This window comes from Chiloscyllium punctatum, chromosome 52 (assembly GCF_047496795.1).
Source record: "Chiloscyllium punctatum isolate Juve2018m chromosome 52, sChiPun1.3, whole genome shotgun sequence".
Classification (NCBI taxonomy): domain Eukaryota; kingdom Metazoa; phylum Chordata; class Chondrichthyes; order Orectolobiformes; family Hemiscylliidae; genus Chiloscyllium; species Chiloscyllium punctatum.
In genome coordinates this window covers 35,199,341-35,207,655 of record NC_092790.1, presented here as the reverse complement: position 1 = coordinate 35,207,655, position 8,315 = coordinate 35,199,341, and the positions used below count along the sequence as shown (strand labels likewise).

Here is an 8,315-nt window from a genome sequence, read left to right as displayed (position 1 = left end):
GTTGGGGTCAGGCTGATAGTGATGCAGTAAGTGTCGGTGAGTCACAGTGATCCTAATGCAGGAAGAGAGAGGGGACAGGGTGATACTGACGCAGTAAGTGTGAGGGGGTCAGCGTGATGGTGACAGAGTAAGTGTAAGTGTTCAGGCTGATATTGATGCAGTATGTTGGGGGCGTCAGTCTAATGCTGGACAGTAAGTGTTAAGTGACAGGGTGATAGTGATGCAGGAAATGTGAGGAGTCAGACTGATAGACATGGTGAAATTGTGAGGGGTCAGGCTGATAGTAATGTGAGAAGTGTGCGAGTGTCAGGCTGATAGTGACGCAGTAAGTGTTTTGGGAGCAGAGTGATAGGAATGCAATAAGAGTGAGCGGCTCTGGATGATAGTGACAGGTCAGTATGAGGGGGAGGATGGTAGTGATCCAGTGAGTGTGAGGTGTCAGGATGACAGTGAAGCAGACTGTGTGAATGTGTCATTGTGATGGTGACATGGCAAGTGTGATGGGGTCAGGGTGACAGTGACGCAGATGCTTTCAGGGGGTCAGGTTGTAGTGATGCAGTAATTGTGAGGGGTCAGGGTGATAGTGACGCAGTGAGTGTGAGATGTCAGTGTGATAGTGACGCAGAACATTTGAGGGGCCAGGCTTATAGTGACGCAGTATGGGCAAGGATCAGGGTGACAGTGATGTAGATGCACTCACAGGGCCAGGTTGTAGTAAAGCTGTAAGTGTGAGTGTCTCAGGCTGATAGTGATGAAGTAAATGCGAGGGGGTAAGGATGTTAGGGATGTTGTAAGTGTGCAGGGGTAGTGCTAGAAGTGATGCCATAAATGTGAGTGTTGAAGCTGATAGTGACGCATTAAGTTTGGGGGATCAGGCTGATCTTGACGCAGTAAGTGTGACGTTGTCAGGATGATAGTTTCGCTGTGTGTGTATGGAGGCACAATGATCTTGACGCAGTAAGAGTGGGGAGTCAGGGAGACAGTGACGCAGTAAGCATGAGTGGGTAAGCCTGATAGTGACGCAGTATATGTGAGGGAGTCAGCCTGGTAGTGGCGCAGTATGTGTGAAATGGTCAGGCTGATATTGATGCAGTTAGTGTGTTGGGGTCAAAGTGATAGTGACACAATAGGTGTAAGCGGCTCAGGATGATAGTGACACAGTGGATGTGAGATACCAGTGTGATAGTGATGCAGTAAGTGTAAGGGGTAAGGATGACAGTGACACTAAGTGTATGCCCTCAGTGTGATAGTGCCACAGCAAGTGTGGGGTGTCAGGGTGTAAATGACGTCGTGAGTGAGAGCGGGGCATTGCGATAGTGAAGCAGTAAATGTGAGGGTGTTAGGGTGATAGTGAAACAGTCAATGTGATGGGGCAGTGTTTTAGTGACAAGATAAGTGTGAGGCGTCAGTCTGATACTGACACAATAAATGTGATGAAGTCAGGCTGATAGTGACACAGTAAGTGTGAGTGGTCATCCTGATAGTGACAAAATAAGTGTAAGGATTCAGGGTGATAGTAACATGTGAAGTGTGAGGGCGTGACTGAAAGTGACGCAATAAGTGTGTGGTGGTTAGGCTGATGGGGACGCAATAAAAATAAGGCCGGCAAGGTGAAATGGCAAAGACTGTGTGAGTGGGTCAGGGTGCGAGTGACGCAGTAAATGAGAGAGGATCAGAGTGAGAGTGACGCAGTAAGTCTGAGGGGTCAGACTGATATTGACGCAGTAAGTAGGAAGGGGTCAGGCTGAGCGTGACACAGTCAGTGTGAGGGGGAGAGTTTTAGTTACACAGAAAGTGCGAGGCGTCAGACTGAAACTGATACAAAAAGTGTGATGGAGTCAGGCTGATAGTGATGCAGTAGGTTTTAGGAGTGAGGGTGATATTAACATAGGAAGTGCGAGAGCATCACTGATAGTGACACAATATGTGTGTGGCTGTCAGGCTGATAGTGACGCAGTAAAATTGAGGATGTCAAGGTGAAACTGGTGCAGTAAGTGTGAGGATGGCAGATGGACAGTGATGCAGTAAGTGTGAGGGGTTCACGCTGATATTGAGGCATGCAAGTGTGAGAGGCCAGGTTGATAGTGACACTGTGTGCTGTCGGGTTCGGCTGATAACAACGCAGAAAGTGTGAGTGTCTCAGTGTGACAGTGACGCATTACATGCGAGAGGGTCAGGGTGATAATGACAGAGAAAGTGTGAGGGTGTCAGTTTGACAGTGATGCTGTAATTGTGAGCTTGATCAGCGTGATAGTGAGGGGCTCAGGCTAATAGCGACACAGCAATTGTGAGGGGGTCAGGGTAGTAGTGACATAAAACGTGTGAGCGGCTCAGGCTAATAGTGATGCAGTACGTGTGAGGTGTCAGGCCGATAGTGACGCAGTAAAGGTGAGAGTGTTGGTAAACTAGTGACGCAGTAAGTGTGAGCCGCTCAGGATGATAGTGACGCAATAAGCGTGAGGTTTCAGGTCGACACCCATACAGTAAGTGTGACGTGTTCAGGGTGACAGTGACGCAGACACTTTGAGGGTGTCAGATTGAGAGTGACACAGGAAATGTGAGGAGACAGGTTGAGAGTAACATAGTAAGTGTAAGAGATCAGTCTGGTAATGATATACTAATTGTGATGGAGTCAGAATAATAGTGGTGCTGTGAGTATGAATTATCAGGGTGATAGTGACACACACGGTGTGAGTGGGATAGAGATATAGTGATGCAGCAAGTATGAGGAGGTAAGAGTGATAGTGTGCAGGGTCTGGCTGAAGGTGACGCAAGAAGAGTGAAAGGTTCAGTATGATCTGGACGCACTAAGTTTGGGGGGGCAAGGTGATAGTGATGCTGTAAGTATGAGTGGGTCAGTCTGATAGTGACACAGTACATTTGAAGGGATCAGGCTGGTAGTGATGCAGTAAGTGTGAGGGGGTCAGGCTGATATTGATGCACTAAGTGAGAGAGTGTCAAGATGATGGTGACGCATTAAGTGTGAGCAGGTTAGAGAGAGAGTGACGCCGTTAGTGAGTTGGGTTGGGCTGATAGGGATGCAGTGGGTGTGCATGTCTCAGGGTGTGAGTGATGCAGGAAGTATGAGGGTGCCAGAGGGATAGTGAAGCATTAAGTATGAGGGGGTCAGAGTGATTGTGATGTAGTAATTCTGAGGGGATCAGAGAGATACCAACGCAGTAAGCATGAGGGGGCAGGCTGTTCGTGACGCTGTTAGTGTGAGCGCCTCATCCTAATAATGATGAAAAAAATTTGAGAGAGTAATGCTGATTGTCAGGTGATACGCGTGAGTGAGTCAGGCTGGTAGTGACACTATAAGTGTGAGTGTTGAAGCTCATAGTGAAGCAGTACGTGTGAGGTGGTCAGTGTGATTGTGGCGCAGACAATGTGAGAGGGTCAAGGTGATAGTGACAAAGTAAGTTTGAGGAAGCAGTGTTGTAGTGACACGGTAAGTGTGAGGCGTCACTCTGGTACTTACATAATAAGTGTGATGGAGTCAGGCTGATAGTGACACAGTAAGTGTAAGGAGTCAGGATAATAGAAACATAGGAAGTGTAAGGGCGTAACTGATCGTGACAAAGTAAGTGTTTGGCAGTCAGGCTGATAGTGACGCAGTCAAAATGAGGGTCTCGAAGTGAAAGTGGCGCAGTAAATGTGAGGGCGCCAGATGGATAGTGATGCAGTAAGTTTGAGGGGTTCACGCTGATATCAAGGCGGTAAGTGTGAGGGGTCAGGTCTCTCGTGATGCAGTAAGTGTCGGCGGGTTAGGCTGATAGTGATGCATTCAAAGACCAAATATCCAAGGCTCACTGTAGTGCTGAATAGCGAGACTTCTCAAGGTTAAGACAAAAATCAATCGTTCTCATCCTGGTCATAAATCACAATGCTTCATTTTAAAATTGTCCTCTCCTGCTTCTAGATACACCATTGAGGGAACAAAATTTAATTGCACCACCCTGTTTATCTCTTCAAATATTTTGCAACTCTCAATGAGATTACCTCTCTTGTGTTGAAACTGTAAAAAACAGACCGGATTTGCCCAATTTCAATTCACAGGACTAACGTTTACCCATGATATCAAGGCTAATCACCATTTTTGGTATTCCTCATATGGCAATTAGTATCTTTCCTAAATTGAGGATTATAATTCCTCATACTGTAGTCCATGTGCGGTCGAACTGAGCAACAATACATTGGAAATAATGCTTCGTTCTCGTGCCCTGAAATCCTTCTGCAGATTTCACAACAGACTTCTACAACTGCTACTAGACTTCAATGACTTATTAAAAACTTTTCCAAGATTCAATTCTAAAAATCTGTACATCAGACTTTCTACTTCAAACCTTCGACAAATAATCTCCACACATTTCCCTCCTGACAAGTATGATAAAGTCAAATCGTTGCTATTTATTAAATCATGAAGAACATGGATAGGTTGACTCGTCAAGGTGTTTTCTTGCTGGTGAGTAAGTAAAAATTTAGAAAATATCGGTTTAAAATTAGTGGGTAAAGATTTAAAAGGGACGTCAGGGGCAACTTTTTCAGTCGTGTCCAGAATGAGCTGCCAGAGAAATTGTTGGAGACTGGTACAACTGTAACATTTAATGGCATCTGGATGGATATATGAGTAACAAAGTTTAGAGGGATGTGGGCCAAATGTTGGCAAATGGGACCTATAAATTTCGGATAACTGTCCACCATGGTCAAGTTGGAAAGAAGGGCCACTTTCCGTGTTGTATTGTTCAAGGACTTGATGACACTAGAACAACCGCAAAAACTTTGCAAATAATTCCATCAAGACGATTTCAAGTTCCAAATCTTCGGTCAATCTTCCTCTCTTGTGCTCACAAGTTCATTACCTGATGTCCGAACTTACGGATGAGTTGCTGGATCCATTCCTGTAAATTGGTTCTGCATTCTTTCTAATTCCGATTTTGATTTTACGAATATAGCTAGTGTTTATGGACTTAGCATCAGTATTTCTAATACCATATTTTGATGAATGTTAAAAAACAACTTTGGCACCAGATGATGAGCAATTGAGTCAAAGTCGATCGGACGCAGTGAGACAATGATCCTCTCTTCATGTGGTGTACATCCGTGACTCTAAAATTCGATGAAGAATCATTCCCACAACTTCAGCTGTGTCAGAATCTAGTTTGCGATGAAAGCCTGTCAATCTGCAAAGGTAACGTTCGTCTGAGTCCCAGCAAAGGATTTGGCGAAATCTTTGGGTCTTGACAATTTGTTCTTCAAATTACGTATTTCATTAATTCAGTTCTTTTACTATGAAAATTGGCAATTAGGTCGGAGCTGTGATGGCCGAGTGGTTAAGGCGTTGGATTTGAAATCCAATGGGGTCTTCCTGCACAGGTTCGCGTCCTGTTCACAGCGTTGAATTTTTCAAAAGTTATTAATTCCTTTGCAGAATTTGGATTTCGTGCAGCTTGAGCTTTGCATTCAATCGAAACTAAATTTTTTAACTGTAAAGAATCCGAAGTAATTTCAAGACGTCTAATAAAATAAATTATATGTCGAGACACAAAAAGCCACCAACTTCCAACATGAATCAGTTTCAAAACATTTGTCGAACTATCGTGAAATTTGGATGTTCGGGAGCGGGGGTTTGGAATTAAGCAAAACAAGAAGCAATGCAATACATTACCTGCAGATGATGATTTTTTTAAAAATCAATTGAAAGTCAAGCTGAGAAAGCTCAACCTAATTTACAACTGACTCTCAAAGCCAATAATCTAGTATATCAGCAGTCAATGAATTAGAAAAAGCAACTCCATGTGTGGAAAGGATCTCGACTGATCCAGGTTCCTGGCTTGAGGTGTGATAAGGCAAGGCGATATCAGCGGAGTAGAATTTTCTGGAAATATTAGAAATAGAATGTTAACGGTCTTCTGCTGTCCACATTCGTAAGAAACTGTGCATTAAGAACTGAATTTGAAAATTAACGATGAAAATCAGACTTAGCCCTCTGCTTGTGGGGTACCATTGTTCAGAACAATTGGTTGTTGCTGAGACTAAAATTGACCAAAATAATCGATGGGGATCTTATCCACGACCTTCGTTGGAGCAGTTGGTGTGGAGAGCTCAGCTTGAAGAACCAAATGCCAATTATTCATTTTGGCTGTCTGAATTGCTTAGTTAAACATACTCCCAGTTTAATGAAAAAGTTTTTGCTATCAGATTTAGATGTTTTCATGTCAGCATGTTCCGGTATGAGAAGACACTCCATGGAGTAGATGTGACTTAAATTTTGACTCTAACGTCAGAGATGTTGACACATTTCTGCACCAAAACAGCACTATCAAATCAAACTGAACAAAGGACTAGTTCACTTAGACATTTCCTTTCTGCAGACTCTGCCTATAGACCGTTCAGGCCCGATGTCGGAATAGAGCGTGGTGACATCTGTTCGCAAGTGGATCACTTCATTCTTGCTCACGATCCATAAACAGTAATTCATTTTGAACATCTTAGCCATCAGCATGATAAATGTTACATAATGCACAGGTTTGCTTCTCGAAAGAAAGAGCGAAATCTTATTCAATGCAGACGCAAATTCAAGTTGTCCCTGGTCGACCAGAAGACAGATATCGTGAAACAAATTAAATACAGAAAACAATCAATGTTTTCTGGGAGACAAAAAGGTGTACTGGAAGAACGGAAACATATATTTGGAACTCAAGTCACATACCAATTCCAGACTAAATGTTCTTGAACCGTTGTCTTAATTTGACCTTCATGTCCACCATTGCTGCAAAAATTATCTTAACAACTCAGTACTTTGTGTTCTTTGATATTGTCTCCTTCATGTTTCTCTTGATTTTGAAACTAAAACCGAGCAAGAGTAATGCACCCTATTTCACATGCAAAGATCAGAAGAAGATCAATTTATAAGAGAACAGAAATAAAGCTACTTCTGTCTTCCGAGAGAAAACACAGTTACCATTTCGACTCCAAAAAGTCTTCTTCAGAAGTCTGCGCAATGAACTCGAAATAGTAGACCGAAAACGATAAAAAGAAGCCATAATACCGCGAATACACCACCCGCAAACGCAGCAAGTCCATCTCGAATACGCTGTATTCATACTCTCAACATCAGTGGAGAACGGAACAAAGCTCATTCTGCAGATGACAACCTGTTATGACGTAGTTTATAAAGTCAGAAATAGGATTAGGTAAAAAGCGGGATGAAAGCGGGATATCGGAAGTCTGAAAAAAGCAAGTGCGTGCTTTGCTTTGAAGAAGGTTGGCAGTGATGAAAATGGAAATTAACTACAGAAAGGGACGCTTAATTAATACTCAGAATCGTTGCAACACACAGGGACGCAATTCCTTTTTCTAGGTTTCTGTTCTGCCATTTTATAATCACCACTACTGTCGGGTTTGGTTTCCATTCCAGGTTTAGGTGACTACCTGATGGAAGTTTGTACATTCGCCCAATTTCTGTGTGGTAGCTCTGGTTTGCCTCCACATTCTAAACATTTGCAGGTTATTTGGATTCGCCATTGAACGCACACGGTTACAGAGACAGTGATGTGGAGAGTGTCTGGATAGGACGTACTTCAGAGGATTTTTGTGAACTTAAATAGACAGAGTGGGGTTAGTCTGCTGTTTTCTGGGTGAGCGACTTGGACAGAGAGGGGTCAGGGTATTCTTCCCTGAGGGAGAGACATTGACAAAGTTGGATTAGTTGCTCTTACCTGTGTCAGTCACGCAGATACAGTAGGGTCAGTCTGCCCTTCCCTGGGCGAATTTCTTTCACAGAGTGGTAACAGTCTGCTCTTCCCTGACTGAGTGAAACAGAAAGAGCGGGGTCAGTATTCTCTTCCCTCGATAATTTATGTTGACAGTCTGGCTTCCGTTTGCTCTTCTCTGGCGAGTTACATTGGTAGAGTGGGGTTAGTGTTCATTCATTGGGTGAGTACCATAGACAGATGGGATCAGTCTGCTCTTCCCTGAGTGAATTACATTTATAGAGTGGGATCAGACTGCTCTTCAGTGAATGACTGATATTGACCGTGTGGGATCAGTCTGCTGAGTTACACTGAGAGTGTGGGGTCAGTCTGCCCTTCCCTCGGTGAGTAACACTGACTGAGTGGCGTCATTTGCTCTTCCCTTAGTGAGTTACATTGACAGAGTGGCAACAGTCTACTCTTTCCTGTTCGAGTTACGTGGAGAGAGTGGCGTCAGTCTGCTTTTCACGGAGTGAGTTATTTGGACAGTGTGGGATCCGTCTGCTCTTCCCTGGGTGAGTTGCATTGACAGAATGCAGTCAGTCTGCAATTTCCTCATTGTGT

At 43.8% G+C, this 8,315-nt stretch overlaps 1 non-coding gene across 1 annotated transcript; it reads left to right on the top strand.

Moving 5' to 3' along the window:
• The first annotated feature begins 5,312 nt into the window (after positions 1-5,312).
• trnas-uga (transfer RNA serine (anticodon UGA)) lies at positions 5,313-5,394 on the top strand. Its single transcript has one exon. It is a non-coding gene; the product is annotated as a tRNA-Ser (tRNA).
• Positions 5,395-8,315: the final 2,921 nt, after the last annotated feature.